The 17,496-nt window shown below is 31.3% G+C and overlaps 1 pseudogene; it reads left to right on the plus strand.

Annotated features, from left to right (window-relative positions):
* Positions 1-5,520: 5,520 nt before the first annotated feature.
* Positions 5,521-6,569, plus strand: LOC106341845 (annotated as a pseudogene).
* Positions 6,570-17,496: the final 10,927 nt, after the last annotated feature.

Raw genomic sequence — 17,496 nt, forward strand, 5'->3', positions numbered from 1 at the left:
GCCCGCTACCAAAATTAAAGAAAAAATGTTTGTACGTATAAATCAAGTTAAATCAATAATTTGTTGTCATAAAAATGAAACTTATGTAAATTTTTAAAAATGTTGAACTTGATATTTCATTATTATTGTGGTGGTTCATGTGTATTGTAGGTATGGATGAATACTTATTCTTCTCAATTTCTTATCGGTTTAATTAATTAGAGTATAATTTTTGTCAAACATCTTGTGCATTTAATATAATACCAAGTATATTTGTTTGAAATACTAAAATGCAAAAGTCATGCAAGTAATTCCGTAAGATAAGCCACAAAACATATATGTAAATACGTTGCTGATAAAATAACTAACTATAATTTATTAATTACTCCATAGTTGCAGATGATTTTTTTTATTTCTCATTCTAATATTGAAGATGTAAGCTCTGATTCAAGTGTTATCTTCAATCTGAAATATTCAAAATAAAATCAGAGAGTATTTATTATAGAATAAGAGAAAACTAAATGTAAATGAATAATAGTTATCAATTTTTGTAGTTTTTATTGTTACAGTCAAATATCCCAAAAAAGAACAAAGAAGATATGCCAATGGAAACAAAAGAGTGGAAAATAAATAATTAATCAATTATTAGATAAAAAATTATATAGGAGAGAAAAGAGTTCGAAATCGTGAACCAAAAACATTTAAATGTGGGATAAGATTTCTGGAGGAAAAATATGAATTCATTTGTTTGAAGTCGTAGAAAAGTTAGAGATCAAGTGACATGATTTTTCAATTAGTTATTTTTTATTTTTGTAAAAATATGTCATGTATCATAATTTGATAGGTTAGGTGACTTGTGTTTTACTATATAAGAGATGTTTTCTTTAAATGATGATTTTAAGGTATGTCATCCACATATGCAATTGATTTTTAAATAATTAAAATATGGATTTTCAAATGAGTTGTCTAGCCCGCTACCAAAATGAAAGAAAATAAATGTTTCTATCTATAAATCAAGTTAAATGATCAATTTGGTCATAAACTAATTTTTTTTAATTTTTGTACAAATATTAAAATTGATATACAATTATTATTGTGGTGGTTTCATGTGTATGGAAAGTATGGATGAATAATTATCTTCCTCAATTTTTTATGGGTTTAATTAATTTGAGTATAAATTTTGTCAAACATCTTGTGCATGTAATATAATACCAAGTATGTTTATTTGAAATACGGAAATTGATGAAAAAGTCATGCAAGTAATTCCGGAAGATAAGCCACAAAACCTATATGTAAAGATGTTGCTGATAAAGAACTGACTATACTTTATTAACTACCGCATAGTTGCAAATGATTTTTTTTTTTTTTATTTCTCATTTTGATATTGAAGATGTAAGCTCTGATTCAAGTGTTATCTACAATCTAAAATATTCAAAACAAAATCAGAGAGTATTTATTATAGAATAAGAAAAAACAAAATGTAAATGAAGACAATTTATCAATTTGTATAGTTTTTGTTGTTACAACCAAATATTTTGAAAAATAACAAAGAATATTTGACAATGAAAAAAAGGGTGGAAAAATAAATCAATAATAAAATAATAGATACAAAATTATATAGGAGAAAAAAGGTTTGAAATCATGAACCAAAATTTTTTAAATGTGGGATAAGATATATAGAGGAAAAATAGGAATTCAGTTATTGAAATTGTAGAAAAGTTAGAGATCGAGTGCCATAGGTTTTCAATTATTTCTTTGTTTTATTTTTGTAAAAATATGTCATGTCTCATAATTGGATAGGTTATGTGACTTGCTTTTAGTATATAAGAGATGTTTTTTTTTTTAAATGATGGCTTTTTAAAGAATCTCATTCATATATGCCCTTGTTTTTCAAATAAATCAAATATAGATTTACAGAGGAGTTGTCTAGCTTACTACCAAATTAAAAGAAAATAATTTTTTTCTAGTTCTAAATCAGGTTAAATCATTAATTTGGTGTCATAAAACTGAAAAATATGGAAATTTTTTAAAATGTTAAACTTGACATTACATTATTATTGTTGTGGTTTCATATGTATGGAAAGTATGGATGGATACTTATTCTTTTCCATTTCTTATGGGTTTAATTAATTAGAAAATAACATTTGTCAAACATCTTATGCATCTAATATAATACCTACCAAGTATGTAATTTGAAATACTAAAATTGATGCAAAAGTCATGCGAGTAATTCCCTAAGATAAGCTACAAAACATATATGTAAATATATTGCTGATAAAAAAACAGGCTATACTTTATTAATTACTCCATAGTTGCAGATGGTTTTTTTTCTCACTTTGATATTGTAGATGTAAGCTCTGATTCAAGTGTTATCTTCAATCTGAAATATTCAAACATAATCAGAGAATATTTATTATAGATAAGAAAAAATTAAATGTAAATGAAGAATAATTATTAATTTGTATTCTTTTTTGTTGTTACACTCAAATATCTAAATATTTGACAATAAAAGAAAGAGTTGAAAAAATAAAGAATAAATGAATAGATACAAAATTATATAGGAGAAAAAATAGTTCAAAATCGTGAAGCAAAACAATTTAAACGTGGGATAAGATATCTTGAGGAAAAATAGAAATTCAATTATATATTTGAAGTTGTAGAAAAGTTAGAGATCGAGTGGCATGGTTTTTCAATTATTTTTTTATTTTTGTAAATATATTTCATGTATCATAATTTGATAGGTTATGTGACTTATGTTTTAGTATATAAGAGATTTTTTTTTAAATAATAGTTTTTTAAGGAATATCATCCACACATGCGCTTGTTTTTCACATAATTAAAATATAGATTTTAAAAAGAGTTGTTTAGTCCGCTACCAAAATGAAAGAAAATAAATGTTTCTAGTAATAAATCAAGTTAAATCATTAATTTGGTGTCATAAAACTTAAAAATATGTAAAACAATTTAAAATTGATATTAAATTATTATTGTGGTGGTTGTATGTGTATGGAAGGTATGGATGTATACTTTGGTCTTCTCAATTTCTTATAGGTTTAATTAAATAAAGTATAACTTTTGTCAAACATCTTGTGCATCTAGTATAATACCAAGTATGTTCATTTAAAATACAAAAATTGATTAAATAGTCATGCAAGTAATTCCGTAAGATGAGCCACAAAACCTATATGTAAATATATTGCTGATAAAAGAACTTACTAGACATTTTTAATTACCCCACAAAATACGGAACCGAAAATTTTTAAACATGGAATAATATATCTGGACGAAAAATAGGAATTCAATTATTTGAAGTAGTAGAAAATTTAGAGATGGAGTGGTATGGTTTCTACAATTTGTAGGTATATAATTAGAAAATTTTCTACGACTTCAAATTTTTTTAAACAATTTAGGTATATAAAAAACTATTGAATTCAACTATTGACAGCATGATATATTACAATGCATATAAGAGTATTTGTTAATTAAGACCAGACGATTTTGAATGTTTAAAATCTTGGAAGTTTTGGAAAATGTATCCAGTTAGTTTCCCCTAGACTATATTTGCAAATTGATTTTGCCACATGTCCTCTGTACAATCAATTTTACAAAAGAAATATGACATGGTTATTGAAATTAATGACATGACTTATGGAAAAATATGACATGGATAATTTCATTTAATGTTGATTTATATTTTTGGCAAACTTATTAGAATATGGTAATACTTCATATATTACATTTAATATTGATATTTCTTTTTGGTAAACTTTTTTAAAATATGGTAATAGCTCATACATCATCTATAAAATAAATATATTCATATATAACATTTTAAATTTCGAAATATTATTTGTTTTGCATAATTATACAATTTGTATTACTAAAGTTTTCAAAAATTTCTAAAATTTTTTAAAAAAAAAATATCTGATCGTAAGATCATTAGATTTTTATATACCTACAAATTTTATAAATATTGTTTAGGTTAAACGTTTGATAATTATACAATTTTATATCATTTTTATTAGTTTTATACAAATTGATTTAATATATATCAAATCTATATTAAATATTAGTAAGAAAATAGTAAAATCTATAATATTTAATAAATTTTATTTTTAAATATAAGTTAGATTAAAAAAATTCTTTACTGTACATGGTGCAGAAAATTAACACCTAGTTTATATATGTAAACCAGGATAAAGTGATAATTAAACAATAAATTGAGAAAACAAAATAATGAGAAAAATGTTAATCAAATATCTGACGTTTATAGTTGGTCTTTATATTACAAACTGCATGCAGAAAAATTGCACGTAAAATCTAGGGTCTAATTACGAATATTTTTAATGTTTTAAAATACATGAAGCATGTTCACTTATATGATCGATGTTAGCCTTCATCCAATAAATGATTTGGTAAAAAAATGGTAAAAGATTTATTTGGGCCACTAAAACTTTTTTACGTAAATGTAAGCTCCTTTTAACAAATACAAATACGTAAATGTAATTTGTGCCTTGTTAATATGAGTACATTTTCGGTGTTATGATAAATTTATAGCTATTTTTAGGCAATATTTTCCATTTTATCACTAGTTCCTAATATTTTTAACTATATGTTTGTGTAAAAATGTTATATAACATTAGTTGAATCTTTTTGAGAATTTGGTTAAAAATTGAAGACATTTAGAAACTAACACTTATTTTGTGAGACAGAAAATCAATGGGGTTTATTCGTTCTTGTGGATCTTTACTTCACCAAACTTTTTTTTTTAGTAAGTACTTTACCAAACTTTCATAGGGAAATACCGTAGTTTAGTTTTTAGTATTTAGTATAAAGTATGGATTGTAAGACTTTGGTGTCTAATGTGTATGAAGGTACCAGTGATGGCTCCAAGAATAGTCTAACCTTAGTGGTCTTTTTTTTTTGATCAACTCACCTTAGTTGTCTAAAATCTATAATTAATAACTTACAGGAACAGTTAATATTAGCTCACACGAGATTGACGTATGATTAACGGCTCATAATACCATAATACCATGATCCAAACTATTACTAGAAAAACACTACCACTTAAATTTGAGTATTAAAAAAACCGATTCATGCCTTCTCATTTGACTCTTCAATCTCTGGCTATATTGACCCTAGCTATTGAATGTTATTTGTGTGGACAACTCATAATCGTAGACTTTATATGTGATTGTATTTGTTAATGGTATTACATGCATTGTCTGACTTGAACCCGGCCCGGACTCGCACTATAAATAGGCGCAAAATGGTACGATTCAAACATAAAAAATAAACTCAAAGTATAATAGGAAAAAGCACATTATAACGTCTTCTTTATTGTTTCATGAAAATGTCTGGGGTTAGGGCACCAACGTTGATGTTTCTTCTCAGCCTTCTAATGGCTTCCTTCTTCGACACCACAGGTTTAGTCATCTTCTAAGCTTATGTAGCATCCATTAGTCATCTTCTATAACCCTTTTGATTATATTTTATTACTAGCTGGACAAATCGGAGTATGCTTCGGGCAGTTAGGAAATAACCTACCAAATCCATCGGATGTTGTGGCTATGTTCAAGCAGTACAGCATCCCTCGAATGCGGATGTACGGTCCCAACCCTGACGCTCTCAACGCTCTCCGTGGCTCCAACATCGAGTTCATCCTCGACGTTCCCAACGGCGACTTAAAACGTCTCGCAGACAGCCAAGCGGAGGCCAACACATGGGTCCGAGACAACGTCCAGAAGTAAAACGATGTCAGATTCAAGTACATCTCGGTCGGAAACGAGGTGATGCCCAGGGGGCCAGGTGGGGCTGGGACGGTTCTCATCCAGGCTATGCAAAACATTGATAGAGCGCTTTCCGCAGCAGGTCTCAGCAATATCAAGGTCTCCACGACTACATTCATGGGAGCCTTCACGGACACGTATCCTCCGTCGCGCGGAAGATTCAGTGCTGAGTATTTGAACTTTCTCCAACCGGTGATAGGTTTCTTGGTGAACAAGCGATCTCCTCTGCTCGGTGAATATCTACACTTATTTCGGCTTAAAGAACGGCGACGTCTCTCTACAATTCGCTCTGTTCCAACCGAATAGTAATAATGAATTCACTGACCCCAAAAACCAGCTCCGTTACCTAAACCTATTCGACGCCAATCTCGACTCAGTTTACGCGGCACTGGAGAAAACGGGCGGGGGATCGTTGGAAGTCGTGGTGTCGGAGAGTGGTTGGCCCACGCAGGGAGGACCCGGGGCAAGTGTGCCGAATGCGGAGGCTTATGTTAACAATTTGAGACTACATGTTAATAAGAATGGATCTCCGAGAAGGCCAGGGAAAGCTATAGAGACTTACATATTCGCCATGTTCGATGAGAATGAGAAGCCAATGATGAGACTGAGAGGTACTTTGGGCTGTTTTCTCCTACTACTAGACAGCTTAAATATGGTGTTAAGTTCAACTAATCTCCTTGGAGAGACTTCTTGAAGAAGCAAGGGCTAGTAAAGCAGTGATGCCGTAACTGGTATTTGTCTATTTGAGAATTAAAAATGTGTGAACTTGTTGTAATAATAAGGACTAGTGAGCCTTAACCGTTGTTTTTACTTCTTCTGTTTGTAATGAGAGTTGTTTACAATTCTTCAATATATATATGATGTTGTTCGTTCATAGTAAACAAAACCTTTTAAATACTTAGCTGAAACATTTAGACATAACACAATCGACACCAAGAAGAAAGTTCTTCGGCTACTAACTAGGATAACTGAATTTTCAAAAAAAAAAAAAACTAGGATAACTACACAATGCTTATACTGTTCTAAGTCATGTCCCTTTATGGTTGCAATCTTTAGTGCCAAACTCAATCTTAAATTTTGGTCTGAGTTTTAAACTATTTTTTTTTCATCATCTTTTATGCTGGTATTCTAGACTGCTAGGAGGTAGCTACAAGCCTACGACTTGAACATATTGTTTATTTCACACATGTATAACAATATTCATTAGTAATTCCATAATAAAAGGAATATTCATTAATACGATGAGGTTATTAATTATAGAAAATACCTTAGGATATCATTAAAAATATATAAAACTATTTTATTATACATTATCGTAAAAATTTGATCCATAAAAATACATTTGTGCGGCTGCACGAATAATATTCAAAAAATAGGATTTATACAACTCACAGTTTATAAGACAAAATAAGTAAACTATAAAATTATTGTGTTTAGAAATGTTATATTAAACAATTTTTATATCGATATGCAGAAAGCGAATGCCAAGCCTGGTTTAGTGCAAACGAGTTGATACCACCGGTAGTGCAAGACAACAACAATGAGGAAAACCAAGTCTTAAGATTGGGTAATATTTGCCGAACTTCACTCGATGTGAATCAGCATTGCATTCTGAGATAGAAGCACTGCGCTGGGCGATGGAGAACATGCTTCAAAACTCGCCATGTCAGAGCTTTGGAACAGACTGTAAGGAGCTGATTGCTATGATAAATGAACCCCAAAAATGGCCAAGATTTGCGACAGAATTGGAGAAGATAGAGACGTTGCAGATCTGCTTTCCGGACTTCAAAATCATACATGTTCCATGAGTGCGCAATCAGTTTTCGGACTTTTTAGCTAAGACTGCTAGGACATTTCGGAGAGAGTTACTTTTTATTGGTTGTTCTATTCCGGTCTGGTTACCCAGACCACCTCAAGCTTGAGTAATATAATGGTCGTTCGACGTCAAAAAAAAAAAAAAACAATTTTTATATTTAAATTTTAAAAATATATATTATCATTTATACAAATAAATATTTATTTATAAAAAGTAAAAACAAACATACGTACGGGTACGCTATTTAAGCTTTAGTAATAGTTATATATACCAACACCATTTCAAATCAAAATCATCCACAAATGCACTTATTATTAAAACAGTTAAAATATAGATTTACAAAGGAGTTGTCTTATCCCGCCACCAAAATGAAAAAAAAAAATGTTTCTAGCTATTAATCATGTTAAATCGTTAATTTGGTGTCATAAAACTGAAAATATGTAAAATTTCTTAAATGTTAAACTTGATATTACATTATTATTGTGGTGATTTTTTTTTCTTTTGTGGTGGTTTCATGTGTATGGCAGGTATGGATGAATACTTATTTTTTCAAATTCTTATGGGCTTAATTAATTAAAGTATAACTTTTGTCAAACATGTTGTGCATCTAACATAAGACCAAGTATGTTCGTTTGAAATACTAATTGATGCAAAAGTCATACAAGTAATTCTGTAAGATACACCAAAAACAGATATATGTAATTATGTTGCTGATGAAAGAATTGTTTATACTTTATTAAATATCTCATTTTTACCCATGTTCTGAAATGCGTTACGCGCTACCCGTGCGGCGATTTCGAGCCTAGCGAGTTGTCAAAAATAGGAGTAAATTCGGAGTATACGCGGAGCCTAGTTTTTAATAATTTTTAGTTTTAAATATACAAAAGATTCAACAAATACCAAGTTAGATCATATTTAATCTTAAGAATTTTTATTTCAATTTTTGTCTCTTCAATCATATTTAAATTTAACACAATAACAAAAAAAAAATCCACTCACAAGAATCACCAAAAAGTATATAGTTTTTTTAGCGATGATTTTTATTTATTTCTCATTCTGATATTGAAGATGTATAGTCTCTGATTCAAGTGTTATATTCAATCTGAAATATTTGAAAAAAATGAAATTATCTTATTAAAAGAGAATTACACATAAGAAATAACCCTCAAATTTAGAACTTATTTATAAGTAAATGCCATTGAAGTAGTTAATAAGCCTAATTTTAATCATTATTTGTCTTTTCCTAATTTAGATATATTAATATTATATTATTATTATTAACTAATTAATAAACATGACAAAAACAATCATAAACCACCTAAATCGATTTAGGTATCCATTTACTATATGTAGAACACAATATTGTTTTAAAGCTATATAGTTATAATTTTAATTATTTATTTGTAATAACTAATAAATCAAATTCACCTAAAAAGATTCATTTATATAATATATAAAATAAATTAATAAATTAATATATTAATTTACTTATATTTTTATATAAATAATAGTCCAATGTAAATTCAATATGTTAAATGTTGAACAGTATAAAATATATAGCACCATATTTTAAATAGTATATAAATCAATTTTACTATACATTATTAAAAAAATTGACCCATAAAAAATAAATATACATTTCTGCGGATGCACATGTCATATTCTAAAAACAAGGGTGATACAATTAACGGTTTACAAGATAAAAACAAATTACTCAATATAAATTATACAATTATTGTGTTTAGAAATGTTAAGAGAAGTTGATGCCAATCTCGACTCAGTTTACGCAGCACTGGATAAATCCGGTGGCGGATCATTGGAAGTCGTGGTGTCGGAGAGCGGTTGGCCCATGCAGGGAGGGCCCGGGACAAGTGTGGGAATGCGGAGACTTATATTAACAATTTGATACAACATGTGAAGAATGGATATCCTAGAAGGCCATAGAGACTTACATATTCGCCATGTTCGATATGAATGAGAAGCGAAATGATGAAGTTGAGAGGTACTGGGTGCTGTTTCTTCCTACTACTAAACAGCCTAAATATGGTGTTAATTTCAACTAATCTCCTTGGAGAGACTTCTTAAAGAAGCAAGGGCTAGTAAAGCAGTGATGCGGTAACTGGTATTTGTCTATTTGAGGATTCTTTTTGTAAGAGTATTAAAAATGTGCGAACTTGTTGTAATAATAAGGACTAATGAGCCGTAACCATTGTTTTTACTTCATCTGTTTCAATAATGTAATGGGAGTTGTTTAAAATTCTTCAATATATATACATGAAGTTGTTCGTTCATAGTAAACAAAAACTTTTAAATATTAGCTGAAACATTTAGACATAACACAAGCCTAAGCAAAGCCATCATCAACACGCCGCCATCATCAACACGCCGTCTATTTTTGTCGTCCAAAATTTAAACGAAGTCATTTTGGCCTAGTGGTAAAAGGACTCTCTAGTTAGAATTTTTGTTCTGGGTTTGAGTAACGATGGCCATCAACCGCGCTTTAAATGAATTTAATTGTCCAAACGTATCTGAATGCACTGTCTTATGAAATTAGTCTTTCGACCTAAATGTTTTTTAGGATCCCATGGTTATAATAAAAGATTTTTTGGCTATTAACTAGGATAGCTACACAATGCTTATACTATTTCTTTTTTTTGAAAAGCCTTTCGTTAATTTAAACGTAGAAGAAACATAAAAGGTGACTTCAGTTACAAGACAAGGCCCAGTTAATAAACCCAAAATATTGCTAGTTAAAGAACCCATAGCAGTTTAAACCCAAAACGGATTTGGAACGTTTCATGAGAAGTAATGAGGCGGAGATCGGAACAATTAAACGGAGGTGATGGTCGGATCACAAGCGAGAAACCATAGTTGGAGAAGTTGTGAACAAGTTGTAGGGCTGACTTCCCGGAAACTATTGATGCGGTCTTTAATTTGGCGTTCAACAAGACGGAGCAACACATCGGAAGGTGTGTCGATGGAGTCTAGAGTTTCTTTCAGCCCAAGCCCAGTAGATGATCGCTTGCCAGGCTAGCAGGAGGAGACGACGCCGGAATCTGTTACCAGATAGTGCATGCATCTGACTTAGTGAGCGTTCCCATGTCCTCAAAGGATTCAAAGTGAACTATATTTTTACGTAAGGCATATCACATGTCCCTTTATGGTTGCAATCTTTAGTGTCAAACTCAATCTTAACTTTTGGTCTGAGTTCTAAACTATATTTTTTTAATCATCTTTTATATAGACGGCTGTGAGGTAGCTTCGAGCCTAAAACTTGAACATAATGTATACGAGTTTGTGTATTGTTTGTGTATTTCTCGTAAGAAAACAATAGCATTGGCTTATTAACATTGGATATGTAAACTATTTTTATAAGACAAGAAGAGTGAGTCGGTAGAGATGTTGTTGCCGCCTTTGTGTCTGTCGGGATTGTCTCTTGTATATCCTGGTGTGGCTGTGTTTGTTTATCTTTTATTTGATGGGTAATATGTAAACAAAAATCATTGTTAGTAGTATTTATCAAAGTTCGTATTTTACTCTGCTTTTTTGTTTAGGTAATTTCACTGATCTTGGTTGTCGTATTCGTCTTCTTTGTTGCGTAAGTAAGTTTATAAATTGTTAAATAGTTGACCGTATAGTTTGTATTTTCTAAGCTGACTCGATGTATGAGTCGTTGAGTTTTAGTCGAGGTGATTGGTTTTGTATATTTGTTTTGAAGTTTATTTCTAAGGTAGACAAAAAAGAGAGGTGATCATTAATGATTCGTCTTTTTTGGAATTCTAGGTTTTGGTGTTTTGATTGTTTGAGTTTTTGTGGTTTCTTTTAAGCTGTAAAATAAAGGTTTGTGTAAAATTAGTTTGATAAGTAAGTGAGATAAATAGACGACCACAAATTTTGGGTAGGAAATCTTTTTTATTATTGACGTTAGCACAATATAGATAATAATATAAAGAGAATTGTGTATTGATTGTTTCTTACAGATCAATGAAGAGACAGATAACGACTCGAGTTGTTTCTTTGGTAAGGTCAGAGCCCTGGACAGAACGGATTTGCCCAACCACATCTGCGAGTTTAAATATCAGTTATGATATCGAAACATAATATAAACCCAAATGCAATATGATAATATACCTGGGAGTTCTAGGTTTTTGTTCGCAATCACTTGAAAACTGTCGAACAGTCTAATTATGACTGGAGATTGATCTCAGGAGCCCCCGTGATGACTCATCAATAATAGTTGGTGCGATGAAACGAATGAGAAATGGATGATCAGTTATCTTGTACATTCTTGAGCACCTAGCAACCTCATAATGATTGACTTTCACAATGGAACCGGCTTTCAAAGATGGCATATAATGATTAGCACGTCCGGTGGGAATAAACCCATGAATCATGGAATCTGCAAAAAATATTATTCAACAAAGAATCATGAAATCAATAAAAAACAATTATAATAAATAAGTGTGATAATTCGAATATTAACTTACCTTTTCATCAAGGAAGAGAACAGTGATTCCCATAAACTCACTGTCTTTCTTGATGTTCAGAGAATCCCAGAAGCGAGGAGGTTAGAGGCTATGCTCTGACTACTACGACCAAGACGGAGAGACTCGAAGGTTGAGTGACGGACGTCGGAGACGCCGGTTTGAGAAACTGGAGAGGCAGAGAGAGACATTTTCTAGAAGATGGTTAAAGCTAAGAGGAATCAATGAGTTTTGTGGAGATGCAGATTTGGTTCATCAAAGATGATAATCATATATATAGAGTTTACAGAAGGGCTACAAATCAGGAACATTTATGATCAAGCGATTTAAGATGGGGAGATGAAGAGTTCACCGGTGAAAAAATAGATTACGAAAAGACACACGGCGCAACTCTGTAACTCAGACTTGTCTAAGACAATGATAAAAAGAACCCTAACTCATGTTAAACAAAAGACAATTTACAATATGGGAAAACTATAATTGTTTTTTTTTTTCATATAACATGATGAATTTCATTTAAAAATGAAACTCATAATACACTTGTAGGCCCGGCCCACAGAGAAAACCGGAGAAGCAAGAGTTTTCGACCTTCATAAATATATATTAGTTTCGGCCATCAATGTATATGCTTTAGTTTAGTGGTATAAATGTTGGTGTTTATATCTCAATAACCCGGGTTCGAGCCATGTGCTTGACACTTTTTCACACTTTTAAAATGTAGAGCCCACAAAACGTTGACGTGGCGTCTTGAGCAGAGAGTAAAAACTCAATCATTATAATATAGATTTCACACATGTATAAGAATATTCATTAGTACTTTCATAATAAAAAGGAATAATCATTAATACGATGATGTTATTAATTATAGAAAAAAAATTAGGATAGCACTAATTTTTGTTTTATCGCAAATATAGCATAGAAGAGCAAGTGTTTTATTAAAAAGATAAAAAACACGTAAATCACTAGAGTTAACTAATTTAGTTATTAGGGGTGAATTTAGAAGGGGGTGTAGTTTAGGATTTTTTTAAAAATAAATAAAGATTTAAAATAATAATTTTTTAAATAGTTTCAAAATAAATTTTTGGATTTCAAAATATTTTTTTTTAAAATGTTCAAAATAAAAAATTTCAAAAATCGAAAAAGTTTATAATTGACAAAAAGTGTTTTCGAAAATAATAATAAAAATATTTTTGTTTTTATATTATTTATTTAAATATTTATTTATATTTATATATCTGTAAAGTAAAATTATAAGAGTCTTTCACCTCTATCATGAGACTTTTTTGGTAATTCTCTTTGTGTGCTATTTTAGTAAAAATACAAATTTTAATTATATATGTTTAGGAGGATTCCCTTAAATGCTTGATTATCCCGTATCCACTTCATTTTTATTTGCCAATCCATTATATCCTTTACAGTATTGTACTTTTTGAGTGTCAAATTCAACCATTACAGAAACACACATAACTGATGATGACTAAAATGTTTCCTCTATTGAAAAGAATTTTCGGAAATTATCGTCTAAGGAGAAATAACTAAAGTGCCATTGATGGTTTCAAGAACTATTAGTAACGAAAGCCATCTTAACATAATTGATGATGACTAGTTTGTCTAAAACAATAAACCTAAGAGCATGACTAACGGATACACAGTTTCATAGGTAAGTATTTTTTTTCGTCTGATTAAAAAAAAAATTAAAAAGCACACTAATTGTAGACTGCCACATGTCAGTGGAGTCCACGAGCTGTGCAAGAAAATTCGATCCTTATTGTGTGGTTTGTGTGACTGGTTCTTACAAAAAATTGGGACCCACACCACTAAAAACCCTCTAATATCCCTTCGAGAATCCTCGTCTAACGTCTTTTTTTTTTATCATCTGGTATTATATTAAACAAGGACAAAGTACAGTGACATGCCTAAAAAGGTAAACATAAAATCACATAAGGGACCAAAGCCCAGTAACAAAAGAAGGCAGATGGAAGATCGTGACAAGTCATAACAGCTCACACGTGTAGAATTCCAAATTCGAGAAGAACACGTGTTTTGGAGCGGAGACGTCACCTAACTTCACCCAGAGGTAAGTCTTTGCCGGACCAACAAACTGGCGTTCCACCGGAAACATACCAGAGACATAAAGCACGGGAAAGAGAAGCCGACTATGACTAGATTACGATTCAGCATAGAAGGAACCAAAACAACGCTTTGAAAATTACAGTCTCAGAATCAATCGAATCAAACAAATAAAAACCAGACGAAAGTCTCAAATCCCTTAAAAACAAACCAAATCATCTTTTAAAATATAAGTAAGCTTGAAGATGATTAAACCCTATCTAAGAGGGGAGGATGAAACAAATCGATCTATTCGACCGAAACCTTACTATTAGAGAAGCAAGGATGATTCGGAGAAACTAAGAAACAAAATTAAAAAGAAACGAAACCGGACAAGATCCGGAAGAAGAAACTAAACAGAAACATCAGAAACCTGATGAATCGTAAAAAGCCAGCAGAAACGACGCTATGTAAGCCGACGTTCACGCGGAAGGGAAGCCCGACACGCGGGAGATAGAAGCCGGCCAAGACAGTGCTATGATAGCCACTCTTGCCGGAGACAAAACCGATACACGATGATAACAACAACGGAAAGATCCGGTGTCAATAGCTTTCTCTCTCTGTGAAAGATGTAAGAGAGAGAAGCCCAACACTCTCCTTTTGATTACCCAACGTCTCTTTCTATCTTCTTATTCCTTATTTCCATATTATATTTAGGGTTTTTTTGCGTATTAAACCGTAAACTCAAAAACTCACAAGTCAAACCACGAAATGACGGCCAACCCGCAATATAACCCTCGGTCGTGTATAGGTGTATAACACTGTGTATATTTTTAACTGAAATCAAAACTACGTCGTTTTGAGCTATTTATTTTTGAAAAAAATGCATAAACATGTGCTCGAACCCAGGTCTCTAGTTTAAACAATGATTTATCAAACCATTTGGACTATCAGTCCTTCATTTTTCAACCATCAAACACAACATTTTGTATTTGCTAAATTGTTTTCTTCCTCATTGCTCGGCACTCTCTGCGACACAAGATGACGACGGTCAACGAAGTCCTCGTCGGTCGAATCAGCCCTAAAGACGAAGGAGCTGTGAAGATTGTCAATTCGGTGCCACTCTTTCACTCCAACCTCGCTCTCTTTCGTCCTTTCGAAATCTCGCTCATCATGGTACTCTCACTACGTGCTCTCCATGCGGATTTTTAGTTAATGTTTCTTAAAAAGTTCATTGTTCTGTAACTGTGTTTGAGGAGATTTATTATCTGGTGTCGAGAATCACGTGTAGAGGAAGGAGGAAGAAAAAGAATAAATTTAGTAAATACAATATGTTGTGTTTAATGGTTAATAAAATATACGATAGACCAAACGGTTTGGTCAATTATTGTTTAAACTAGAGACCCGGGTTCAATACCCTGCTTAAGCATTTTTTTTTTCAAAAATAAATAGCTCAAAACGACGTAGTTTTGATTTCAGTTAAAAATATACAGTCTTATACACCTATACACACAACTGAGGATTATATTGCGGGTTAACCGTCATTACTTGGTTTGACTTGTGGATTTTCGAGTTTGCAGTTTAATATGCAAAAATAATCATCTTTGAGGTTTTTTTTTTGTCGAAAACCCTTATATTTAACTAGTGGGAATTAAACTATTAGCAAATCAAAAGTATGTATATATAAGTCATGATGTAGGTATCGTATCACTGTAATGTTTGTATAACGGGAGTAGATATTGTCAAACTACAAACTTTTAACCTTAAAAGACAGATATAAAAACTGAAACACTTATCCAAAACTATATGTTTTTGTTACAACACTAATCCAACTATTTAGACTATTCTAATCCCGAAACTCCCAAATTTTCTAACTCGTAGAAAATGAAGATTCCTCCGCATGATATGTTACATGTCTCTTATTTATATAAAATACAAAAATAAATTTGGAGAAAATAGAAGAAACAAAAGAGCTTTAAACTTGATGTTTTCGTAGATTAGGTATAGTCCATGGTATAGTTGATAGATTGACTGTATTGGAACAGATCATCCCAATTTTGTTTGCGAAGCGAATTCAAAAGCTAGTAACATCAAAATACACATTTATTCAAGGGCCGTCAACTCAACTGATTGAACACATTTAAAGATGAGATATTTAGAAATGATAAGTTATGCGTTGTTGATCTTAATACACTACATATCTATATGTAAGAAACATTTGCATATAATAAAGGACATGTCATTGATAAATTCTCCAATCGCCAGTAACAAAGTTTCTTCATTGCGAAATGCAAAACCAAAGTTGGGGTGACAGATTGTGTCCAACTTGATTGTGAATTGGTGTCAAATTAGTTTCTAGGCATTTTTCAAAGGTAAACGTTGAAATCTTTATTTCTCCATCCTAGTTGTAATTGCAATCCTGTAATGAATAAGAGAAGTAAACGACAAAACATTTTTGTCAAATATGCGATTAAGGTGGCAGAGTTAATTAGATGTAATATATTCCATAATTTCCATCTGCCCCCACTAATTTATCACCATTTACTTCTTATTTTTTTGTATATATGCTGATATTTTTCCACACGTAAAAATGGCAATATTCTGAAACTCGGATATGCAAAAACTTGGGTGTACATAACATACACATATAGGTGTGTATCTCCGTCACTCTGTGTGTTGTCACTCACGAATGCGCGTGGACCTTTGTGATGCGTCCAAAGGAGAAAGCCCTTGTATTTTTTGTTCCCACTTGTTAGATATGTACTTTTCTTAATACGTGTGTCAATTACTCAATTGTAAAAAACATATACTGAATGTTGGAATTATCTGAAGGTAAATAGGTAATATTTATGTACGGCCAAAAGATATTAAAATGCATGCGTGTTGTAATCCATTATTCGAGGAGCATTGTATATAACTAACATTTCATTCATGTATGTATTACATGTGTGCCATTTTCTACGTGTCAGCACCACAAACTCTTTCACCTCATATATTCAAAAACTTTTTTTTAACTAGACTAATTACAAAATTTGTCATTGAACATTACATTAAAAATTGCTATATATTATAAGCTTATTGACTAACAAAAAAAATAAACCCGCGCCCTGCTTGTTACGCTTCAATTACAATAAACCCGCGCCATGCTTGCTACGCTTCAATTATAAACGGTTGGATCTTTAAATATGCAGAGATTTTATTGCCATAACCTGAGATTCTTCATAATGATCGATTTCGTTATATAGCATGACTTAAATATTAATGCCTTTCTATATAGTTAGACTACATAAAATCCATTGTCTACGTATGTATCTACATATCTACTTATATATATATGTTGCTGGAACTCTTCTCCATATTAGATAAAGATACCAAC

Source organism: Brassica oleracea, chromosome C4, assembly GCF_000695525.1.
Source record: "Brassica oleracea var. oleracea cultivar TO1000 chromosome C4, BOL, whole genome shotgun sequence".
NCBI classification, from domain to species: Eukaryota; Viridiplantae; Streptophyta; class Magnoliopsida; order Brassicales; family Brassicaceae; genus Brassica; species Brassica oleracea.